At 47.6% G+C, this 26,441-nt stretch overlaps 1 protein-coding gene across 9 annotated transcripts in view; it reads right to left on the bottom strand.

The window, feature by feature from the left end:
- Positions 1–26,441, bottom strand: part of OSBP2 (oxysterol binding protein 2) — a gene marked incomplete at its 5' end in the record, with an annotated part of 151,444 nt that overhangs the window by 35,831 nt on the left and 89,172 nt on the right. The window lies entirely within an intron of this gene.

The following is a 26,441-nucleotide window of genomic DNA, read 5'->3' as shown; positions in this document are numbered from 1 at the left end:
TCATCCTTAAACCGGCCACAAGGGGGCAGAGGTTGTAAAAGGCTCAGCTTGCTCTCACCTGGAGCTGTTCTTGGTCCTGCAACTCCTGACCTGACTTGCTGCCTTCTCCATGAGATCTGGCATCAAACCGCAAGAAGGCAACCACACACAAAATCCCTTCCTAGTGCTCACCACCAGGTTGACTTCATATCACAAGCCTACTTTTGTTTTTTTTAGAAGAAAATGAGATTTGAACCCAGAACCCCCTGATGCAAGTCCAACACTCTTTTCACCACACCAGCTGTGTGTATGTAACCCAAGGTACCACTGTATAGTCATATTATTAAGGGGGGCGGGAATAAATAAACAAAGGCCAGCCAAACAAGGCCCAACACAAAAAGACAGGCTAGCTGAAATAAATGAGTCTTAAAGGCACTGGCGCAGCATGAGGGGCAAAGGGGTGGTGGCCCTGGGCGCAAAATTCTGAGAGGGGAGCAACAAGGGGCTGTGCGGCTGAGCTCCTGCTGCCTTCTGGAGCCATGGGGAGGCAGGCCTTCAGGGCTGGGGCGGCGCCTCCTCCTCCTGCTCCTCATGGCTGGTAAAGGGGTGCCCACATGCCCCAACTCTGAGCTGACTGAGCCAGGAGGCAGCAGAGACAACAAGCCGAGAAGTTGCACAGCCACTGCCAGCAGAAGCAGAACCCGTAACCATGTGCCTCACAGGCTCCATGCACCCCACCCCAGTCCAGCAGGGGAAGCAACATTTGCCCTGCCCTGGGCACTGGCAACCCATGCTACACCACTGCTTAAAGGCATTTCTCTAAACAAAGGATAAGAATGGTTGCTCCCTGGGTGATGGCCTCTGGTCGGTTACTATTTCTCAGCCTAAGCTACCTCAAAAGGATGTTGTGAGGATAAAATACAGGAGGGAGAACTGTGTGTGTGTCACCTTGAGCTCCTTAGGAGGGAAAATGGGATATAAATGTAATAGACAATAAAGAGAATAAGCAAAAGCTAGAGTGGCCTTTGCTGTATGTTTTGGACTACAAACATTTTATTTGTTTTTATAGCCAACCTTTTCCTCCAAGGAGCCCTCCCTCTCTGTGTATTTTCCTCACAACAACCCTGTGAGGTAGATTAGGCTGAGAGTGAGTGATCGGACCAAAGTCACCCAGTCACCTTCATGGCTGCATGGGGATTTGAACCCTCGTCTCCCAGGTCCTAGTCCAACACCCTAACTGCTACAGCACCCTAGCTCTCAATAGCCATCAGCCCCTGCCAGTACAGCATTGAATGAATGAATTTATTATTTCTGTCACAGACCAGTTTCAGCCCACATACAATATCAAGGAAGTCATAAAACACGATAGGGATACATTTGAATTTGCAATTGGGTATAACAGGGACAATACAGATCTAGCAACAGTTAAAAATATATAAATTAAAACTTAGTCACTAAAATATAACCTAAAATTATCATTTAAGGCCTTAATCATTATGATATCACAGCTTGGCCAGTACAGCATTGTTCTTGGAGCTGATGAAAGATGCAGTCCGTAATATCTTCCGGGGGGCAAGTCTGAGCTAGAGAATAAACATTATGAAAGCAAGTAACGGGAGGCGAAATTGCGCGAGAAAAGGAAGACAGTTGACGGGTGCAGAGCAGTCAAAAGCAGACAGGTGCAATCGTGCAATAGTATTTGCCTGCAGAAGAACCATTAAGCCGGGAGGTGGAATCCTAAGCAGCGGCAAGAAGCAAGACTGGCGGGACACAGCCCCCTGGAGAGGTTTAATCTGTCTCACAGGTAGCTCCTGCATATTTCTCCAGGTAGCCAACCGCTGTCAGGCTGAGGCAGAACAGCTTGGCTGATCTGGGCTGGCAACTCTTGCATTAATCGCCAGCTCTTCGCAGAAGGAACCATGTCAGTGGAACAGCGCCCGAGAGTCGCTGGCCTTGCTTCAACGAGACTTTTCATCTAGCACACAACCATTTTGAGGCTAACCGCCTTTGACGTTTGGTCTTCAGCTTCGTCATATGGATCAGTTTTGGGGGAGGGCAGGCAAAAGCAGCCAGCTTGCCTTTGCAAATCTCACGCAGCGGCAGAGCGCAAGGGCCCCTGCGGTGTGAAGACAGCCCCTTTGGCTGGGCGGCCTGAAACATACACACACACACACACACACACACACAGTGACAGGACATGCTCCACGGGACTGGGAGGGTGGAAGGCTGGGAGACCAACAGTAGGCGGAGCCAGTCAACAAGAGGCGGAGCCAACCAACTCTAGTTTTGTCCTCTGCCCTCCTGAGATGCAAAAGGACAACACTCAGATGGGGGGGGGCAGGTAAGACAGGCAGGTGGCAGAATGAGGCTGGTGCAGTGATTTAGCAGACAAAAACTTTTACTACACCTGCAGCCTCCCAGCTCCTTGCCTCTTTCCCCACCCTTTTTTAAATACTATGGCAGGCAGGGCCCTTCTGGTATTTATTGCTGTTATTATTATTATTATTATTATTATTATTATTATTATTATTACTATTATTATTACTATTACTGTTATTAGTCGTTTTATCTTGCTCAAAGCAACGCAGAGCGACTTACAATAACAAAAATCTAGCCAACTTGCGTTGCATGAAGTAACCCATGGTACATTTTAGGTGTACGGTCGTACCTTGGTTCTCAAACAGAATCCGTTCCGGAAGTCTGTTCAACTTCCGAAAATGTTTGAAAACCAAGGTGCGGCTTCCAATTGGCTGCAGGAGCTTCCTGCACTCAATCGGAAGCCACAGAAGCAGAGTCGGACGTTCAAGTTCCAAAGAACGTTTGCAAACCGGAACACTCACTTCCAAGTTTACGGCGTTTGGGAGCCAAAATGTATGAGGACCAAGGCGTTTAAGAACCAAGGTACAATTGTATATTTCAGCGTACCAGGAGAGGCCTGCTCATACTCACAGGGGCCTTATTTGATATGCAAAGTTTAGCAGAGTATAATATCCCAGCGTTCCTTCCCACCCAGTTCCCTCTCCCAGGTGGTCTCATTGCATTCAGATACTGTAGTAGCATTTTTTGTTTGTTTTATAGCTTGGTTATTGACCTCATCTTCTAACTGAAAGAGCAACAACATTCCTGCAAAGAGATGCTTTCTGCTGAAGTACGTTAGCACTCCTCTGGCTAAGGTTGGACACTCCTAAATTAGGATTGGAAATATCTATCCAGTTCGGTTCTTTGAGTTTCACATTTTCTCCCCAATCTTAAATGCTGTTGTCTAAATGTTGTGGCAATTTGCAATGATAATAATAATAAAAACGTTCATGAAAACTTGGAAGCATTTTAGTGCAAATTTCTCCGAATACATTATTCATGCAGTTTTTACTAATGTACACATTTCCAGCCGCAATTTTCTCAAATGCAACGTGTTTGTGTATGTTATTTTGACCAATACCTCCATTTTTATACACGTATCTTCCTTGATGCATGCATTTTTACAAACAAAACTAGAGAATTGCATTGCAAAATTCAGGTAAGTGCAAATTTCAACATACAGCTGTGTTTCAGTTTGCATATTATTTGGGAAAGCTTGGCTTTGATCCGATTTGGCTTTCAGTGTATACTGACTCAAATTCCCCCTCCACCCCTACTCCTCACCTTTAATGGAGGATAAGGACTACTCCCATCTCAATTTTCATAAGACTATCAACGGCTACTCCTAACTCACCTTGAATTTTGTATTTACATCTCACCATTTCCTCCAAGGTGCTCAAGGTGGCGTACAAGGCTCTCCCCATCCTCATTTAATCCCCGTGGCAACCTTGCGAGGAAGGTTAGGCTGAGAGGCAGTGACTGGCCCAAGGTCACGCAGTGAGCTTCATGGCCAAGTGGGGATTTGAACCCTGGTCACTCGGGTCCTAGTCCGACACTCTAAGCAATACCCCCACACTGACTCTCACCTTTCACAGAGGATAAGACTACTCCTGACTCACCTTTCATAAGACTATCAATGGCTACCAGTCAAGCTGGCTGCGTGCTACCTCCAGGATCAGTTGCAGCCTGCCTCTGGATGCTGGTCGCTGGGGAAGAACAGCTGACAAGGGGTGTCAGGAACATGCCCTGCTAGCGGGCTTCTCGGAGGCATCTGATTGGCTGCTGTGAGAAACAGGATGCTGGAAGAGATGGGGCCTTTCTGACGGCCTCCCTTTGCTCCCTTTTCAAGGCAATACAATCTACCCTTCATCAGCCACTGATACAAGTCATTCATTCTTTAGCAGATAGCTAATACTCTCTTTCTCTCAAAGCAATCTGAGAACAAGCACACGTGCCCTCTATTGTTATACTTCAATGGCTGCAAGTTCTCTTTCCATATTGCCTCCTGCACTCATTCACAAAGCCTGCCCAACGGTGACCCCCGGGCAACTTTATGACTAGAATTCTAGGGTGTTCTGTATGACCGGAACAATTTCCAGAGGGGTAGCCATGTTAGTGGCGCTGCAGAATAACAAAGAGCCTTGTGCCAACTTTAAAGGGCTAGCTAATTTATTAAAGGGACACGGGTGGCTCTGTGGTCTGAACCACAGAGCCCAGGGCCTGCCAATCAGAAGGTTGATGGTTCGAATCCCCGCAACGGGGTGAGCTCCTGTTGTTCGGTCCCTGCTCCTGCCACCTAGTAGTTCAAAAGCACGTCAAAGTGCAAGTAGATAAATAGGTACCACTCTGGCAGGAAGGTAAACGGCGTTTCCGTGCGCTGCTCTGGTTCGCCAGAAGCAGCTTAGTCATGCTGGCCACATGACCCGGAAGCTGTACGCCGCAACCCCAGAGTCGTCCGCGACTGGACCTAAAGGTCAGGGGTCCCTTTATTCCTTTACCTTTAATTTATTAAAGGATGAAGCCAGCCTTCCCCAACATCGGTGCCTTCTAAATGTTTTGGACCACAGTTCCCATCAGTCCTGGCCAGCACAGCCGGTTTTGGACTACAACTTCCATCATCCACATGAGATGAGAGGAACTGTAGTTCACAACAACCTAGAGGGTACCAGGTTGCGAAGGCCGGCATAAGCATTTGTGGACATCCACTTCATCCGATGTATGACGTGTTATCATAAGTTGCAGCGTGAGGATATACAAGCTACACATGCACAGAGGGTATTTTTTTGGGGGGGGGTGAATAGGGTTGGAAAAAACTATGGTCAGAAGGAAACAAAATGCAGAAAATATGAGATGGCTCCTAGAAATAGATAACCTGGTGAGAAGCATTCTTGGGAGACCCTAGCATTGCACAAAAAAATACTCTTCTCAGATAATTCTGTGGGGGGAAACAAACAGGGACATTCAAATGGGGTCAGAGCTCATGCAAGCCACAGGGTCCGCAGGAAACAGGAGGCAGCAGCAGCACTGCTGGGATTGCAATCAGCATTAAGCTGAGAGGATAGACGAGTGAGGTATGTCTGCAGCCACAAAATGATTTTTTTTGTGAGGGGGTGGGGATAAGGGACAAATAACAGCACAGGAGAGGAGCAACAAGTATTGCTGCATAGATTTCCACTTGCAGCTGAACACGGATAATCATTTGCCTTACCCCTGCTGCGAATTACACAGATTTAGCCAGGTTATTTGCAGTGCGAGGTGAAGACCGCCAATCTTGAGGGGGACGAGGTAATAATCCAAGCACTGAACGGTTCATGGGTTCTGGTGCACGTAAGAACCCAGGATAGCTGTTCCACTCCTCTTTGCGGAAAGCAGTGGGAAAGGACCAGGAAACCTCCTGAAACAGACCAGGCAGGAACTCCTGGAACTCTGGGATTCTCAGCCGGCGAGAGGACCGTTCAACACATGCAGATGCTTCGCAGCAACAGAGGCAATAAATCCCTTCTCTAAACTAATGTTGTGCTGCAGGATTAATAGAAGAAGCTGCAGATTGAACAGACAGAAAGCAGCAGCCGGAGACACTCGGCGGCAGTGATCTGGGTAGGGAAGCAGCACGATACACAGACTCACAGTTCCAATCTCAGCAGCGGGCATTTAAGAAAGAGTCGTAGCTCAGCAGTAGGGCATCGGCTTTGCAAGCAAAAGGTCGCAGGTTCAATCCCCGGCATCTCCAGGTGGGGCTGGGAAAGCCTCCCTGTCTGAACGCATGGGAGAGCTGCTGCCAGTCAGTGTAGACCAGGCATAGGCAAACTTGGCCCTCCAGATGTTTTGGGGCTACACCTCCCATCACCCCAAGCTAACAGGACCAGTGGTCAGGGATGATGGGAATTGTAGTCCCAAAACATCTGGAGGGCCAAGTTTGCCTATGCCTGGTTTAGGCAATACTGATCTAGATGGACCAACAGTCTGACTCAATATTAGGCAGTTACCTACATTCCTAGGATCTGGTCACTTGCTCATGGTTTGTAGGATTAAAAAGGAGCAGAGTTGTACACCAACAGAAACACTATGGAGCAGGAGGCCACTCTCATGCCCCCATCCTCAAAAGGTGCTGCAGGCCTTGGAAAAGCCATGTGATTTCTCATTTATATTTTCTCTGGAAAGACAGGCAGTTGAAAGAGCAGCAGCCTGTGGCTTCCCGCAGAAATAATAATAATAATAATAATAATAATAATAATAATAATAATAATAGTTTATTTATAATACTAAATTCTCCAGCCACTCTGGCCGGCTCCGAACAGAATATTAAAAATACAATAAAACATCAAACATTAAAAACTTCCCTAAACAGCTCCATGAAAGAGAAGGACCAAGACTTTCCTTTTTCATACGAGTTGGTACTGGAGGAATGAGAGACATGAACACACAGAACCCTCCCGCTCTTGCATATGGGAAGGAAAAATAATCATCATTCAAGAAACTCAGTTTGCCGTACACAAGGCTGTTCCATTTTATCCTCCTGGCACCATAATTAGGTTCCCGTAGGAACAAAATGCCTTGCACAGAAGCTCACTGGTCCAGCAGTACAGGGAGTGTAGCAGGCAGGAGGCTAGGGAATGAAGGAGGAAGAGGAGGAGGGAGAACAGGGGGTTCATCCTTAAGACGGCCACAAGGGGGCAGAGGTTGTAAAAGGCTCAGCTTGCTCTCACCTGGAGCTGTTCTTGGTCCTGCAACTCCCAACCTGACTTGCTGCCTTCTCCATGAGATCTGGCATCAAACTTCCCTTCTTAGTGCTCACCACCAGGTTGACTTCATATCACAAGCCTAAAGGTAAAGGTAAAGGGACCTCTGACCACTAAGTCCAGTCGTGACCGACTCTGGGGTTGCGGCGCTCATCTCACTTTATTGGCCGAGGGAGCCGGCGTACAGCTTCTGGTTCATGTGGCCAGCATGACTAAGCCACTTCTGGCGAACCAGAGCAGCTCACGGAAACGCCGTTTACCTTCCCCGCCGGAGTGGTACCTATTTATCTACTTGCACTTTGACCTGCTTTCGAACTGCTAGGTTGGCAGGAGCAGGGACCGAGCAACGGGAGCTCACCCCGTCGCAGGGATTCGAACCGCCGACCTTCTGATCGGCAAGTCCTAGGCACTGTGGTTTAACCCACAGCGCCACCTGCGTCCCTCTATCACAAGCCTACTTTTGTTTTTTTATGAAGAAAATGAGATTTGAACCCAGAACCCCCTGATGCAAGTCCAACATTCTTTTCACCACACCAGCTCTGCTTTGAATAAGGAAAGGGGCAGGCGGGGGGGGGGGAGAATACCGCAACACCAACAGACGCAAAACATGCTGGCAAATTTCATGGACTAGTCACAGCAAATAAGAGCCGATTTCATGGGTTGTCAAGAGTTTAATAGAAAACAGCATTACAATTCTCAAGCAATGTACACCGACTATCCCAGGTTATTCCACATCTGTTGATGCAAACAAACAGGAGAACAGCAGTATGCGCCTTTCCCTCCCCAAAAGAAACAGGCTCCCTGTAGTTGGGAAAGCAGCACTGAAAAGTCTGGGATGGGCAAATTGTTAGCGGAGAGGCATATACCCAATGCCCAAGGAAGTCAAGCAGGAGTCTTCCCTAGCTGTCCCTGGGGCCTGTTCCATGGAAGGTAAGACCATTCTTACCTGTGAAAGAGATTTCTATGTGTATCAGCAGGTGAACACAATGTGGGAACATCAGCTCAACCTGTGGCCCCTGTGATATGCACAGAGAAAACACCTTTCTTACCTGTGTAAAGGGATTTCTATGCATATCAACTGGTGACTGACCACAAGTTGAGCTCACGTTCCCAACATGTGACCACCATTACATGCACAGAGAAAGGTATCACCTCCATCTTTTTTTGTTTAGTTTTACATTAAATGAAACTAGGCTGTACGGAGTCTCGATGGATGTAAATTTCTATCTGGAGCCCCCACGGGTCTCTACTGTGTCTCTGTTTTTTAGTTTGGGGGCAATTTCCCTGATATTCAACATCTAGCAAACGAAACAATAAAAGCCCTTTATTGACGGTTATGATCTCCGTCTCAGAAACACTGAGGCTCTGACTGATGTGTTATTGCCAGGCCTCTATTGCTCCCTTGTTTGCTGAAAATGACCTCAAAGAGATGCAGCGCAGGCCCTGTCCTTTTGAGAATGAACTTAGTAGTCTAACTGTATGGCCAAGAGGTGCTTGAGCGCGCTCTCTCTCTCTCTCTCTCTCTCTCTCACACACACACACACACACACACACACACAGCAACTGTCAGAGCATCCTTAGGGAAGCCCCATCTTCCCCCATCCAGGAACTACATCTCTCAGCCCCCTTGACAGAGTTGGCCCCACATAAATACGCAAGCATCCACTGGCACAAATTAAACTGCAAGTTCAGAACATGGTGCCATGGGAGGTACATGATGCTTTCGGAGGAGCCGTGATCCCAATTACAGCTATTTTGGGCTGCGCAACAGAATAATTTCCCCTCCTCTTCCCCGCAACCTCACAAGGGAAGTGAGATGACAAATTGTGCTCTATCACTGTTCCCCACCCGATGCCTCTCATAAAAATATATATATGAATTATTCAATGCAAACTTCTACAGAGGCTGGAGCAAAGAACAGGTTGTGAAACGAAACAGAATAAAGCATGCTAGCCGTGTGTCCGTGTGTCTTCTGTCCACTCCACAAGATGTCTGCTGGCGAGACATCTCAGAGTCTCTCCCTTCCTCCCTGCCGCAATGTACGATACATTAAATCAAAGATTAGAAGCCTCGGGGAATGGACACCTAGAGCGTGGCCCCTTCCAGGACTCTCTTATCTGGCCCTCCGGACATTCGCTAGGCCAGGGTTAGCCAACATGGTGTCTTCTGGGTATTTGTCTCCAACTCCCATCTGCCTCACCAGCAAGGGATGATGGGAGTTGTAGTCCAGCAACATCTGGCAGGAGCCACGTTGGCTAATTGGGTATAAGGTCACATGCCTCACTGCTCCGGGCTCTCCTTGAATGCTTTTGCCCTGCTGGAATTTACTTGCTGAACTGTGATCATGTCTCTTGGCTGCCTGCACGGAAAGAGGTGTGTGCAAATGTTTGTATATATAGACACCTCTGACTTTTGCATGGCTGGAATGGAGTCTGCACTAGGAAAGGAAAACCAACACCTCTTTTGCCTCCACCCCTGCCCATTGCTGGCATGTGGCCTCTGCAAGGCTCCCCAAGAGGGAATGAGCCCCTAAGCCTGGAAAAATGCTCCCATCCTGCGTTAAATTATTGTTCAGGATTAGGGAGTCCCATCCAGCTCCATCTTCTAATAAAAGCAGCTTCTCTACAGCCAATACACACAACCAGGAGATTTATTTTTAATACATATAAATTAAGAACGGAATGGGGCGAGTAGGGGAGGCATATTTTGTTGGGGAAAGCTCTGGGCACACCCACTAAAACTAACAGCCTTATGGCCGGGGTGATCTCAGCTCCCTGGTGAGAATTCTGCCGCCGGCAAATGTTTTGGGCGAGGAGTATTTTTTTGTTTGGGGGGGGGGATGTTATCCCAGAATTGCTCCATGCAGAAATGGAGGATTATCCAAGAAACAATAGAAAATCCCTTTCCCTCGGCTTATGTTAACCAGCGCTGCTTTAATCTCGTCTTTCAATACATGGTTTTGGCTGCGATGAGGGTGGTGGTGGCTGGGATCCCTCATAAAAATAAACTGCGGTGTGATTAAAAGGGGGGGGGAAGAGAAGTACATTCATTAGTGAGCTACAAATTTAGCTGCCAAAAGGACACATGCACACACACACACACACACACACACACACACCCCCAGAACATATGGAATGGCTGAGGAGGTGGGTGTTGCTGTGGAACATCTTATCCCAGGGAGGGAGGGGCAATGGGGGCTGCACCGTGATCTTATTTGCAAAACAAGTCTCTTCCAGCACGCCCGTCTCTGCTCTGCTACAATTACTGTGTTGGTGGGTGGTTGATTAAACTAGATTATCAATGAAGGGACAGAATAATCCCACAGGGTTCCTGGCCTCCCCCCCTCCTCCTCCCAACCCCACTTCAACTCAGAGAATGTCAAATTGCAGCTCTTGATGCACAGATGTTCTCCAGCCCTCTGCTAAGAAATGGCGCTGCTCTACAGCAAAAGAGCAAATAGTCATGATTTCTGCAGCTTAGTGTCAGGGAACTGCCATCGGAGCCAGAGGCGGAGGGAAGGCTCCAGAGGGATGCCGGAGAGGGTCCCAGCAGGCAGAGAGGCAGCCCATCTGCTGGGGAAGGAAATCAGCGTAACACCAGTGGAGAAGGGGGGCAGATGGGGGAATCGGAGAGGAGGCTCCAGGACTCTTCACCGGAGACCAGCGGAGAGAGCACGGGTGCTCCGCTGCCCACACCCTCCCTGCGCAGAAGACTTCCGCGCAGGGAGAGTAGGAGGAGACTTGGCGTCAAAGAACTTCTTTGCTGGAAGAAGTTCAAGAAACGCCCACTGACGGATTCTGCCAGCGACTGAAACAGCCACGAAGTGAAGGGCTGTCCAGACAGAAAGGGTTCAACCAGGTAACCTAGCCAGGAGTGGCGGCAACTTACGCACGAGCAACCCCTATAACCATTACACTGAGCTAACTTCGAAATCACAGGTAGCCATATTGGGCCATTAAAAAACAAAAACGAAAGCTAAGATTACAGATGCTGCTAGAATCGGTTGCCTAAATTAGGACCCTTCGACCACAAGGTAACACTCCTCAGTTTGGCTCCTTGCGACAGTCAGCTAAAATTATTTTCCGGCATTGATAATATAATGACTTTTTCACCTGCCCCTCCTTCAATCCTGTGCCTTCCACTTGCCTTTGAGAGAAATCCAAGTCAACAGCCGCCTTTTATATTTTTAGGTTAAAAACAACAACACTGTTGTTTCTTGGCCAAGAGTGGTTTCATTGCTATGATTTTAACAGAATTCATACTTGCTTGAAAATGGTGATTCTTTCTGTAACCCAACCTGAGACCAGAAATTACAAAACCTACCCTCTGAAGATTCTGCCACAATAGCCAGTCAATGGCCAAAGGCCTGCCAGCAAAAAGTAGCCTTCCCATGGGAGTTCCACAATCTGGGAGCAATCACCAAGAAGGCCCTCTCTTTTGTCCTCACCAAACATGACTGTGAGGGTGGCAGGACAGAAAGGGCTCTTCCGCAGAAGATCTCAAAGCCCAGGAAAGCTCATATAGGGAGCCTGTAAGACCTTCAGAATGAGGTCTTTGTACTCCACCTCCTGCACTGTGTCTTAAGACTGTTAAAAAGGCAGATTTTGCCTCCACAATATGCCTAGACCAGTGTTTTCCCTTCACCCTGCCCCACCCTAAGTGTATTTCGCTCAAAATGGCCTGGACACAAATGGGGAGAACCTCTTGCTCCAGGGTCAAACTGGGCCCCCCAGGCCACCCCTCCTCCTTGGCCCTGCTTTGCCTGGCTGGACTTTGCCCTTGAATTCTGCTAACACCTCTTGTTTACCTGAATGGAAGATAAAGAGGGATGAGTGAAGGAACTAGCCTAGTGCACACAGGTAAAATTTACATTGGTTGCTCCACCCACTTTTGCTGCTGGCTCCACCCACTAGTGGCATGTGGCCCTTGGAAGGCTGCGCAGAAGATAAAGTGGCCCTCAGAAATCAGTTGTGGCAGAGCTCTTTTTAGCAGCCCACCTTCTGGGATAAACAGATAAATAACTCCTTTTAGAATATGCTACCAGGGTACAGATAGGGCAGCAGCAACTGGCTGGCAGCAGCGAGCGTTTTAAAAGGCCTGAAGGATGGTACTCATTAGGAGATAGCAAGGCACCGATGCTTCAGATCTCACTGACTGCCGGAAAAAGGGAAGGCAGAGAATGAAATGGGGCGATTTAAATGGTTCACTCTCCTTAAACAAGAGGCATTTCAGTACATATGCCAATGTGGCTTTTAGAGGAGTCAACAAAACTGCAAAATAAGGTTATTTCAACAAGCCAACCTTTAACGGTATGATACGTTTGAAAGAGTCCAATTCTTTGGGAATAGTCAATGTTTAGCATATTTAAGAACAAAAGAACGTAAGAGCATACTCTCCAACATTTCTCCAATGAAAATGGGGATGTCCTACTCTATAATGCTGCTGATGATTTTATTATCCACCCATCTGACTAGGTTGCCCCAGACACTCTAGGTGGCTTCAAACATATTTAAAAACACAATAAAACATTAAACATTACAAAACTTCCCTATACAGGGCTGCCTACACATGTCTTCTAAATGTTGTATAGTTACTTATCACCTTGGCTTGGGATGGGAGGGTCGCATAACTCCTTACCCTCCGACATTTCTCCAACGAAAATAGGGATGTCCTAAGGAAAAGAGGGGACACAGGTGGCACTGTGGGTTAAACCACAGAACCTAGGACTTGCCGGTCAGAAGGTCGGTGGTTCAAATCCCCGCGACGGGGTGAGCTCCCGTTACTCGGTCCCTGCTCCTGCCAACCTAGTAGTTCGAAAGCACCTCAAAGTGCAAGTAGATAAATAGGTACCGCTCCGGCGGGAAGGTAAACGGCGTTTCCGTGTGCTGCTCTGGTTCACCAGAAGCAGCTTAGTCATGCTGGCCACATGACCCGGAAGCTGTGCGCCGGCTCCTTTGGCCAGTAAAGCGAGATGAGCGCCGCAACCCCAGAGTCAGTCATGACTGGACTTGATGGTCAGGGGTCCCTTTACCTTTATCTTTAAGGAAAAGAGGGACACTCTGGGATCAAATCAGAAACGGGGATGGCTTCCATAAATCCCCAATTGTCCCTGGAAAATAGGGACTCTTTCCTCAGAGTAGGCCCAATGAAATCAACAGTTCTGCTCTGAATATGACTTGGTTGGATAGCACCCTATTACGCTGAAGTTATTTGTGCCGAGTAGAGAAGTTGTGCTTTTCAGGGTTTGGGATTTTCACAGCGGGGGTGGGCTAGGAATCTGTGGTGAGACATTCACCATAGACAGTGCGAAAGAAACCCAGGGGCTGCTGGAATCCCAGCAGTGCTTTTGAAGAATGGCGCACACACAAATAGTTAGGAGCGTGAATGATTTTTCATAAAATGACAATTGAAAACTGGAACAGGAGCAGAACCTGAAACAGAAGTCCAGCTTTTCCCAGGCCATTTTATCAATGCACATCTTCTGTCAGGAGATGAAATTTACAGCCTGAACCTATTAACCCTTTATCAATCTGCAGCGACCACTTACAACCTCCTGGCCCCTCGGCAGCTTGCAGGAAACACGCACAACCTATTCACTCTTACCAAATTGTGGCAACTCTTCCCACCAAAACAGACTAAGCAATGTGCTCAGTGGGGAAAGCCTAAAGAATTACTGTTAAACTAAAAAAACACCTTAGAAGGTAGCCAAGACTCATTCCAGTTCAATGAGGAAAGAAAGGTGTTTGGATGCAGGAACAGAAAACCTAAGAGAGGGCTTTGCCCCCATCTTTTCTCTTCTTTGCACTAATAATAATAATAATAATAATAATAATAATAATAATAATAATAAATTTTTATTTATACCCCGCCCTCCCCAGCCAAGACCGGCCTCAGGGTAGCTAACAACCAATAATAAAAACATTAGGATGCAACCTCTTCACAGGAAGAGAAAGGAAAAAGAAAGAGGGGGAGGGAATCAAACTGATTCTAAGCCAAAGGCCAGGTGGAACAACTCTGTCTTACAGGCCCTGCAGGAAGAAATCAGATCCCGCAGGGCCCTGGTCTCATGAGACAGAGCGTTCCACCAGGCTGGAGCCAGTGTTGACAAGGCCCTGCCTCCGGTTGAGGCTAATCTAACTTCCTTAGGGCCCGGGACCTCTAGGGTGTTGCTATATATGGACCTTAAGGTTCTCCGTGGGGCATACCAGGAGAGGCGGTCCTGTAGGTACGAGGGTCCTAGGACGTGAAGAGCTTTAAAGGTCAAAACCAGCACCTTAAATCTGACACTGTACCCCATGGGGAGCCAGTGCAGCTGGAAAAGCACTGGGTGAATATGTTCCCATGGCAGAGACCCCGTGAGGAGCCTCGCTGCAGCATTCTGCACCCGCTGGAGTTTCTGGGACAGCTTCAAGGGCAGCCCCGCGTAGAGTGAATTACAGTAGTCAAGCCTGGAGGTGACCGTCGCATGGATCACTGTGGCCAGGTCGGGGCGGGAAAGGTAAGGGACCAACTGCTTGATGCGGCGAAGGTGGAAAAATGTCGCCTTGGCTGTTGTTGTAACCTGCACCTCCATGGAAAGGGAGGCGTCAAGGATTACACCCAAACTCTTAACGGAAGGCAATGGCACTAATTGGGCCCCTGCAAGAGAAGGGAGTTGGTCCCTCATCCCCATACCATCCCGACCCAGCCAGAGGACCTCTGTCTTTGAAGGATTTAGTTTCAATCGGCTCCCACAAAACCATCCAGCCATCACATCTCATTGACACCCAAGCCTGGTGCCACTCTGCAGGGCTGTGACAAAACAGGCAACATCCATCCCTGCATTAATTGGGATCTGCCTTCAGTGCGCAACCTCAAACAAAAGCCTTATGCACTGCTATGCACAGACTGGGGGCTCATTGTCCATTAGCCAAATGCAATCAGCTGTACACACTGGAGTGTTGTTTAGAAAGGCGGCAGTTTTAATTGTCTGCACCAATCGTAAGCGGTCCTTAATCTCTCATTAGGAACTGCTGACTCCCTGTCCTCTCCCAATAATGAAAGGAATACATGGCTGATTGCATTTGCACAAATGGGACCGAGCAAACCTCAGCAATTTCCCTCATGCCAGCGTTTGGTCTGCTTTCGGGTGTTTACAATTCCACTGGGCCACTTGCTTCCCTGGGGCTCAAGTGGATCCTGAATTGCAAAGGTATGGGAAGGCTGCTACCTGCCTGCACCACCTATTATCTTCTTTGGTGATCACTCATAGCCGAGTAAGATTGTCTTCCATGAACACGGTCTTAACAGTGAGTCCATAAGGGACTGAGGAGGCCAATTCTAGATCCACACATCCTTCCACAGTGAGGACAAAGGTTTCCGGGAGGGAGTTGATCACGGTGAGGGTTTGCCAAACATGCCTTCCTCTTAGCACGTTTCTCCCTTTCGTCCTGAGTTTGAGTGTCTTCAGAGCCCATGACACCTTTGGTAAAGGCTGTTTTCCAACTGGAGCGTTCGCAGGCCAGTGTTTCCCAGTTGCCGGCGTTTATAACTACATTTTTAAAGATTTGCCTTGAGAGAGTCTTTAAACCTCTTTTGTTGACCACCAGCATTACGCTTTACATTTTTAACTTCGGAGTAGAGTAGCTGCGTTGGAAGACATCTGCACGGTGTGGTTTGCTAAACTCTGGCAAACCAAGCACAAAGTTCCAAGGAAGGAGGCAAGCCAAGAACCAAAGAGAAAAACAAGTGGAATGTATAAATTTTGACAATGGCATTTTGTAAGGATGTTGTAAGCCAGCGATGGGGAACTTGTGGCCCTCCCGATGTTGCTGAACTACAACTTGCATCGGTCCCAGCAAGCATGGCCAATGGCCAGGGATGATGGAGTCGTAACTCAACAAGATGTAGAGGGCCAAAAGTACCCTACACCTGCTGTAAGCGATCAAACTAGCTAAAGGCTGAAGAGCTGGTAGCAGTAGCACAAAAAGGAATCATCATCATCATCATCAGGGCTATTTTCAGCTGGAACTCAGTTCTGACACCTCTCAGGTAGGCACCACTGCCATTCTAAAAGAACGAAGGTGCCCATGGTGAGTTCTAGCACAACTTTTTTTTCTGGACAAATAGCTATTATTATTATTATTATTATTTCTATGCTGCCTATCTGAATCAGTTGCCCAAGCCACTCTGGGCGGTTCCCAACAAAATATTAGGTAAAGGTAAAGGTAAAGGTAAAGGGACCCCTGACCATTAGGTCCAGTCGTGACCGACTCGGGTTGCGGCGCTCATCTCGCTTTACTGGCCGAGGGAGCCGGCGTACAGCTTCCGGGTCATGTGGCCAGCAGGACTAAGCTGCTTCTGGTGAACCAGAGCAGCACACGGAAACGCTGTTTACCTTCCCGCCGGAGCGGTACCTATTTATCTACTTGCACTTTGACGTGCTTTCGAACTGCTAGGTTGGCAGGAGCAGGGACTGAGCAACAGGAGCTTACCCCGTCACGGGGATTCGAACCACCGACCTTCTGATCGGCAAGTCCTAGTCTCTGTGGTTTAAACCACAGCGCCACCTGCGTCCCTATAACAAAATATTAAAAACACAATAAAACCTCAGACATTAACAACAACATTAACATTAACAGGGCTGCCTTCAGATGTCTTCTGAAAGTCACAAAGTTGTTTATCTCCTTGACATGTGATGGGAGGGCGTTCCGCAGGGCGGGTGCCACTACTGAGAAGGCCCTCTGCCTGGTTCCCTGTAGCTTCACGTCTTGCAGTGAGGGAACTGCCAGAAGGCCCTTGGAGCGAGACCTCAGTGCCTGGGGCCGATGGGGGTGGAGACGCTCCTTCAGGTATACAGGGCCAAGGCCATAAGACTGGAGACTCCGTATTCTGTAAAAGACACCGGTCTCTGCTGCAGAAGATGCTGCACAGAGATCCCCCACAACCAAACTGCAACTCTGGTAATATTCCAGAAAAATGGCAGCATCTTCTGAAGATGTAGAGCTTAAGATGTAGAGCTGAGAAAGAAGTTGCAACAGGCTGCAACAGCTTTAAAGCCCTCAGGTGTGAAATAGCAGGGGAGTTGACCAACACGTGTAAAATTATGGTTCTCCTGCTAAGAAGCAAATCTGCCAATGTTCTTCCTTGTACAAAATGATTTGTCTGGTAGGAAATCTTGTACCCACTCACAACCTTCCTAACCTCCGTATCGGATTCCCTGCCAGCATCAGCTTCAGGAAATCTGACGAAAGCTGGTTCTTAAAACATTTATGGAACAGAAGCAAACCTGGAAATGGGGAGAGTCTTGTCTTGTCTTGCATTGCAGTTCTCAGTTGGGATCACTGCACACACAGAACCTTTTTTACTTACTACCAGCCTCATTTTTCGGCCATTACACAGGCAAGTAGAAATAGGAGAAGGTTGCACAACTAAAACCTTCCGTGTGCCTTAAAAAACCAATAAACTGATGCTACCGGAGAGGAGAGGAAAGCAAGCCCTGCTATTTTTAGTGCACGTTAACAGAAGTATCACAAAATGAGGGATGGAACACAGCATACAGTTCTGGTCACCTCAAGGATATTGTAGAGCTGGGAAAGAGGCAGAAAAGGGCAACCAAAATGGTCAAAGGGATGAAACAACGAGGGACGGCTGTAACGTCCACCCTTACTTTATTTTTATCCTGTCTTTCCTTCCTAAAGGTGCCCAGGGCAGCAAGCAACAAGGGATAAAACAGTAAAAATGTTGTTAAAACAATTCCAATGAGCCAGTGTGGTGTAGTGGTTAAGACTAGTAATCTGGTGAACCGGATTTGCGTCTCCGCTCCTCCACATGCAGCTGTTGGGTGACCTTGGGCTACTCACACTTCTCTGAAGTCTCTCAGCCCCACTCACCTCACAGAGTGTTTGTTGTGGGGGAGGAAGGGAAAGGAGAATGTTAGCCGCTTTGAGACTCATTAGGGTAGTGATAAAGCGGGATATCAAATCCAAACTCTTCTTCTTCAATGTCAGATGCTAGTGCAGTCGCTCAAGAGTAAACAGGCAAGACTGTCTTTTCCAGGCTTTATTCTTGGTGAAGAAGAAGAAGAAGAAGAAGAAGAAGAAGAAGAAGAGGAGGAGGAGTTTGGAAGTGAACCCAGTTCACCAGATTACGAATCTACTGCTCTTAACCACTACACCACACTAGTGCAAACTATTTACAGTGAAGAGCGTCGTAAGTTCATGTCTGGCTCAATCGCTAGCAGAATCTGGGAGTGGCCGGTCTTTGTACCTCCCCCAGCATAAAAGTCACATCACCCCCAGCCTTTTCCGCCCCTCCCTACGCCAAAGCCTACTGCGCAGAATGGGCGCTGGCAAGGGCGTACTTCCCGCCTCTCCGGTTTGCTCAGGCTCGGTGTTGAGGCTCTCCCTAGCATCCCCTGGTCCCTGCACCTCTTCTCCACTGGAGATGGGGCTTCCCTCCTCGCCGGAAGAGGAACTGCTTCGCAAGATTTTCGGAGGCTCCCTATAACACAACTGCCCTTCCATCTCTCGCCTCTGAGCTGATGGCAGTTCCCTGACATCCAATATAGATGCACTTTGGGAAAGCTCGCGACTGGAGAGGCTTACTGGAAGAGGAAGGTCTTCGGTAGGCTCCGAAAAGGCAACTGCGATGGTGCTGGTCTAATATTTAAGGGGAAGGAATTCCAAGGGGCAGGTGCCACAACACTAAAAGCCTGATTCCTGAATTGTGCGGAATGGACCTCCCACTAAGACGGTGGCTGGATCTAGACACACATTTTTAAAAAAACCGTTTCTGGAAAACGTGTTGCAAACCTCATAATGGGAAATTACATTGGAGAAAGACGGAACTCTGCAGGGCCATCTGGTGTCAAAGTGTTATAACGCTTTTTGAACACTTTTTCTTTACTCATGTAGCTGAGTCCGGGATCTGCAGGAGACGCTCACCAGCAAAGCACAGTGATTGGTCGGCTATATATGGGGGTGAGGCGATCTTTGAGGTATCTTGGTCCCAAGATGTACAGGGCTGTACAAGAATCAGGACTTGGGTAGGCATATGGGGCACTTTTTCTAGTTTAGAAAAGCAGGGGAATAAAGAGGACTCTGCGGCACTTGTTTTTCAGGGGGTACTCAAGTGTACGCAGTACCAGTGCCTCTCTCTCTCTTTTTGGTTATTGCTAAAAAGTGTGACACTTACTGTAACAACTTCATGATGAGTACCGGTACCTCTTTTTCTTGGGGGGGGGGGGGGAGCACTGTAGAGGAGTGAAGAATTTTGCATGCTGCAGAGGAGGTGGATTGGAAGATAATTCCCTCCTCTCATATTATTCAATTCAATATTCGGGGTTATTTGATGAAACGGAATCGTGTAGGTTCGGGAGAGGCAAAATTAAGTACAGTGGACACTCGGGTTGAGAACGTGATCCATGCAGGAGGCGCATTTGCAACTTGCAGCATTCGCAACCCACAGCTCCACGTCTGCGCACGCACGAGTCGTGCTTCAGCACTTCTGCACATGAGCAAAGTGCGATTTAGCGCTTCTACGCATGGGCCGAAACCCGGAAGTAACCCGTTCCAGTACTTCCGGGTTTGGCGCGGTGCACAACCTGAAAACACACAACCTGAAGTGTCCGTAACCCGAGGTATAACTGTATATCTTCACAAAGCACATTGTCAAGACTGTAATATTTGCCACCATAAGATGTAGTGACAGCCACCAGCTTGGCCTGCTTTAAAAAAAGTGAGTCGGGCAAATTCATGCAGAGTGAGGCTATCAATGGCTACATGTCAGTATCAGCAGCAATACCAAAAGCAGGAAATGTCTCCAAATACCACACACTTCAGAATGTTTTTCCAATGAAAAGTACCCTATGCAGAATGCTCCCAAAGACAGGTTACTAGTGATGTGAGGGTTCCAGTGAGGGCAACAAACAAACAACAACAACAACAACAACAACAACAATTTATTATTTATACCCCGCCCATCTGGCTGGGCCTTCCCAGCCACTCTGGGTGGTTCCCAACAGAATATTAAAAACATGATAAAACATCAAACATCTAAAACTTCCCTAAACAGGGCTGCCTTCAGATGTCTTGTAAAAGCCATATTGTCAGGGAACTGCCATCGGAGCCAAGAGTGGAGGTAAGGCTCCCCAACGATGCAGGAGAAGGGACCAGCAGGGAGAGAGAGAACTCTTCCTTTGGGGAAGGAAATCGGCGTGACACCAGGAAGAAAGGGGAGCAGGGAAGGACTTCGGAGAGATGGCTCCAAGACTCTTCCACAGAGACCAGCGGGGAGAGCCCAGGACCTCCGCTGGCCACGCCCACTCTGCGCAGAAGACTTCCGCGCAGGGAGGCTAGGCGGAGACTTGGCGTCAAAGAGCTTTTATGTTGGAAGAAGTTCAGGAAACGCCCACTGACGGATTCTGCCAGTGACTGACACAGCCACGGAGAAAGGGCTGTCCAGCCAGGGAAAGGTTTAGCCATACAACGTTGCCTAGAGCAGCAGCCCCCTTACGCACGAGCAACCACTAATTCCCTTTACACATATAGTTGTTTATTTCCTTGACATATGATGGGAGGGTGTTCCACAGGGCGGGCGCCACCACCGAGAAGGCCCTCTGCCTGGTTCACTCCTCACAGGCAGGGAACTGCCAAAAGGTTCCCTCACTGCAACAAACAGAATTGGTGGGGGGGGATTTCCCATTCAATATTTTCCAGAAAACCCTACTTTGCTGGTACAATTTTTTACCTGTGAATTCATCTCCACACGCACAAGAGCTATGAAACCCAGTCAACGTAACACAAAAGCAAACCCTTCTGGTGGGGGTGGGGGTGTGTAAGGGAGGCACAGAAACTGCCCCCCCAGGACATGCACAATCCACAACCCTCCTGCCCATGCTGCTGCAGAGTACCATATTTTTCGCCCTATAGGACGCACTGGCCCATAGGACACACCTAATTTTGGGAGGGGGAATAAAGGGGGGGAAATTATTCCCCTCCCAGGCGTGGGGCTGGGGCAGGGGAAGCCCCCAGAACAGGCAGCTCTCCGCAAGCCGTGAGAGCCCAGCGCCGGGCTCCCACGGCTTGCGGAGAGCTGCACGAAGCTAAGCCTGGGCGCGCTGCGCCTCCCCGCTGTCCCCCAGCTTTTGGGGCTGGCGGCAGGGAGAAGCATGCTTCTCCCCGCCGCCAGCCTCCAAACCAGGTCCGGGGACAGCTGGATGGCGTGCTGCATTCGCCCCATAGGACGCACACACATTTCCCCTTCATTTTTGGAGGGGAAAAAGTGCGTCCTATAGGGCAAAAAATACGGTAATTCGCTCCATTCCAAAATCTATTTCCAGTGCCACCCACAGTACTTTTGATAAGCCTTCGCAACAAACTTCCAAGCTGGCTTCATCTGCCATGATCCAGCGACGTCTCCGCATGCCTTCTGCCTACGAAGCCACCCAAAGGGATTTTTCTGGGCTCCTTGGAATCCTCTGTGTAATTTACCCTTTACATCGGTTCCTCTGTATTGGCAAACACTTCCCACGCCACCTCTGCACCAGATTGCCACTTATTTCCATCTCGGCGGCTCCTGCTTCTCCTCTGCAGCTCTTGGGCTCGGTTCAGTAGCACTTAACTTCTTCTGCTTAATTTAGACCAGGGTTTCCCAAAGCGGCTGGTGATGACCCCCGGGGAGGTTGATGGGACTGTGAATAAAGACTATGGGGCTGAAAGGGGGTGAGGAAAGGCTCTGAGCCAGTGTGGTGTAGTGGTTCAGAGCAGTGGACTTGTAATCTGGTGAACCGGGTTCAATTCCCCGCTCCTCCACATGCAGCTGCTGGGTGACCTTGGGCCAGTCACACTTCTCTGAAGTCTCTCAGCCCCACTCACCTCACAGGGTGTTTGTTGTGGGGGAGGAAGGGAAAGGAGAATGTTAGCCGCTTTGAGACTCCTTCAGGGATATCAAATCCAAACTCTTCTTCTTCTTCTTCTTTTTCTCTTAAGGGTGGAAAGGTAGTTTACAAGGTATAGTGCAAAAAAGCCTCAAAAATAAAGAACACGGGCATGTAGAGCGCACTTTCCCCCATTGCCAATGAGGAACCCCTGTATTTAATAAGGCAATTCCGCAAGATCGCAGCATTCCCAGACCATGCTGCTTTTTTGCTTTTAAAAAAGGAGGGTATACAGGTGCACTTTTGCTTCGTGTATATATTAATTTTTGACATGTTGTGATTCCTAGTAAAGGTAAGTGATGATTCATAAAAGTTGATCACGTGTTCATATTTCTTGACTTTTATGTCATTTACATTCTCAAGAATTTAGAATGGGGTCAGTGACAACTTTATGAGCTCATCAAGGGGTCAATCAACTCAGAAGTCTGAGAAACCCTGATTTATACCGTAATCCCAAGTATGTTTATGAAGATTACAATGATTCCATTTCGATCACTATTTTGTGCTCTAGAAGTAGGGAACCTCTGCATTGGCCAAGAGTTGCGCTGCCTCCCTCCCCCCCCCCCCCCATTAATGTTGCTCCAAAGTTAAATGACTGAGTCTATTTCTTTTATATAAACATCATGGCAATCTCTGTGCAACCAAAGTTTTGAGAAGCTGCAACTGAAAACTGGAAAGGAGTATGGGGAAGAAAAACCTCACAAGAAAAATCATTATGCATGTATTATAAACATCCAGCACCAGATGGCGGCAGAGAGCAAAAAAAAATCTAACTGATTTTCCAAGGCATTTTTTTTAACGATTTAATTTCTGACTTATTTATAGCGGCTTATTCCCGTGTGTAGATCCACTCTAGAGCAAACTTTACAGTGAAAAGGTATAAAACTCCAGACAGTATAGTGCTTCACAGCTGCTCTTTGACCCTTGACATTTAAAAATGTGTCTTCATTGTTAAAATGGGTGCTATCACTGTTTTAGCAATCTGTTATGCTGTTCTGTAATGTGTGTTAGATTACAGTTTTAAACTGCACCATCTTTTTGTCATAAGTTTGGTTGTATGCAAGCCTCTCAGAGAGCCTGCTGAAAATGATTTATTTGTTTTTATAACCTTCTTGTAAGATGACCCATTTTTCTACGTCTTCAATTTATTATGCTTTGTCTTTATGCCGTTTTGGTTTTAATTGAGATTCTGTACGCCACATTGAGATAGATAGATTTATCTTATATGAGTTGGCAGTACATAAATGAATAAATAAAAAGAATAATATTGCATTTTTAATCATGTTATGTTGAGCCACCTTCCGGGGGGGGGGGGGAGTGTCACCCTGGTAGGGAGCATAAAGATATTAGAAATAAAGGAATAAAATAAATATGCCAGGATTTTATGCGTTGACATCTGTGAGAGAATAGGCCCTTTCTCAGGATGAAGCAGGTGGCAAAAAACACTGAGTACGTCACTCCGAAAGGGAACAGCGCTGATTCTTCTGGAAAGAATTCCATTACAAAATCAGTAGCTTTGGGAAACTGGAATAACTGGGCATGGCTGATAGGTAGAGAGACATGGAAAGGCAGGTGAGAAGAGAGGCTTTATATATTCCAATTTCTGAAAACCAGGTAGGGTTTTGTTTTTATTTTAAATCTACCACAGCGCTTTGGGTGTTTGATGCTCAGAGAAGCATCAAGACTTTTACACAGCTAACCAATTAACATGAGCTACTTCGCTACCGCTGTGATGGATTAGTGGACAGACATCGCAACACATTGTTTTTTACAAGATTGCTGCAGCATACACAAAGATCTGGGATGCATCTGCCAACGGCCTAACTACATTTGCGTTTTCTAATCAAGATTATCCTAATTAAGTCATAGGAGGGAAAGAAGACAGGTCTGGACCTGCAGGCAGATCTCTGAATGATTTGCAGTAGCTTCGGCAAAGACTGCTGACTCCGAAATGTTTAACAATAGCAGTGACAAAAATGACTCCCCCACCCTGATTTTTATTCTGCTGAAATGAAGAAAGTTTGGAGTAAACAGGAGTGGATTGTGGTTTTTTTATAGCTCTCTGTTTTGGGAATATTCCTGGGTTTAGAAAGAATTTAATTCTAAGTATATCTATTTTGCACTAGCCTTTGGTTAGTAGTGGGGTTTTTTAAAAAAAATAAAAAACAACCAACAGAGTTGATCCTGTAAACATGAAATCTGCCCAGCCTGGCATTAGAAGTTTGCTACATGCCTCACAAATGAAGTCCATGTACAAAGCTGAGCTGCCCTGGCCATCGTTTTCGGTGGGGGTGGAATAAAGCGATCCAAATTCTGCTCTCGCTTACAAACTTGATCCAGAAATTACAGCTGATTTATCTCAGGATGCATGACCCTTTTTACTTCCGATTTTTCAAATCTCTTCTTTGTGGTATTTGCATAATTGGATCACGAACGCAGGGCGGGAATAAAGCACAGAGGACTTTGCATTAATGAAACACACAGAGACGCACATCTCCCTCCCCCTTCTCACACACACAACCCCACTCACAGCAAGTCTGTTTTAGAGTTAAGAAGCCTCTTCTCCCTTGCAGCGCCAGCCTCTGAACGTGGGCATGGTCTCCCAAGTCGATCGAAGCAAAACTAGCCCATCCCAAATAGACCAAGCCAGCCCACTCACATCTCTGACATGCCTTTCGGAGGAAGAAAACTCTTTGTTCCTCTTTCTTTTTTTAAAACTGGGGTGTGAGCAGAAGAAGAAAGTATTGACATTTCAGCTGAACTCCAGCCCTTCAAAGCCCCAGTACCAATTCTGCTAATTGGAAGCAAAAAAAGGCCGGCTGAATCGGTTCTGATTTGCGAGGAAAGCATTGAGGCATGGAAAGGAATAAGAAGGCAAGGAGAACAGTAGGGCGAAGGAGGTTAGAGACAAGCACAAGGCAAAAGGAGGGCTGTATCTCAGTGCCGGGGCCTCTGCTTTGCATGCAGGTCACAGATTGTGGCATCTCCAGGTAGGGCAAGTCCCTTGTCTCAAACCCTGGAGAGCCACTTCCAATCAATATAGACAATACTGAGCTAGATGGACCATCGGTCTGACTTTTTCCACAGCCTCCAATGAAGAGGTGGGGGTCAAAGCTCAGTGGCAAAGCATCTGCCTTGCATGCAGAAGGTCACAGGTGCAATCCCCAAGCATCTCCAGGTAAGGGCTGGGAGAAACCCCTATCTGAAATCCTAGAGCAGCCTTTCTCAACCTGTGGGTCCCCAGATGCTGTTGAACTACAACTCCCATCTCCCCTAGCTAGCAAGGCCAGAGCTCAGGGATGATGGGAGTTGTAGTCCAACAACACCTGGGGACCCACAGGTTGAGAACCACTGCCCTAGAGAGTCAACTCGGGCGACAGTGAGCTAGATGGACCAATGACTCTGCATAAAGCAATTCCCAATGTTGCTGTGAGTCAGCAAACCCACGTAAGAAATGATCAGGTCCAAGCGTCAGCAAGATTCGACTCTCCACCACCGCAGGGGAGAAAGTGGTGGTGGGGAGACTGGTGCAGAGACACCTAATGCAGGCACCCCCAAACTTGGCCCTCCAGATGTTTTGGGACTACAATTCCCATCATCCCTGACCACTGGTCCTGTTAGCTAGGGATGATCGGAACTGTAGTTCCAAAACATCTGGAGGGCCGAGTTTGGGGGTGCCTGCCCTAGTGCAGGGACGGTCCACGTGGTGGCCTCTCCAGATGCATTGGACTACAAGTCCCATCATTCCTGACAACTGGCCATGCTTGCTGGGGTTGGAGGGCACCATGTTGGTTACCGCTGCCCTAGCAATTCCCATGGCAATTAGTCGCCCCACAACAGATCTTGGTGGGTTGGTTTTTTTTACAGCTGGCAGTGGTACATGATGGCCCCTTCCAGATCAGAACCAGGAAGATTGAGGTATGGGATGTTGGTATCCCAGCTTGAACCTGCAATTTGAAGTCTCCAGCAAATTGGTATCCTCAGCGGTTCATTTCCCCTCCTCTGTCTCATGGTTAAACCAAGTTCAAAGCTGCTCACAACATTGCCAGGAAAGTTTACGTAATGAACTACAGCAGCATTTCAAGAAAAAATTTTTTTTTGCGACGGCTAGCAAGTTAGCAAAGAAAGCCATACAAATATCAATAGCCCAAGCAGATTTTTCATATGAATAAAAAATACAGTAAGGTTAAACAATCCGCTAATAACTGATACGAAGGCCTAGTAACAGAAGTACAGAAACACAATCCAAGTAACGGCAAAGACACTAAATCTTATTCTGTAATAAACGTTGTCCCCCAGCAACAACCCCTACGTCAGCCAGGGCCCAGTCCTCTTAGGCATGTCTAACTGGTAGCAACAGGCAAGGAAGACCAAGGAAGGAACTGACATTCTCAAATAAACAACATTTAGCTTAAGAGCCCTTAGAAAATTTAGCACCACAAAGTCAA

Source organism: Podarcis filfolensis (genome assembly GCF_964270895.1).
Source record: "Podarcis filfolensis genome assembly, chromosome: 16".
Lineage (NCBI taxonomy): Eukaryota > Metazoa > Chordata > Lepidosauria > Squamata > Lacertidae > Podarcis > Podarcis filfolensis.
The sequence above is the reverse complement of the archived record's forward strand: the minus strand, read 5'-3'. Positions and strand labels throughout refer to the sequence as shown.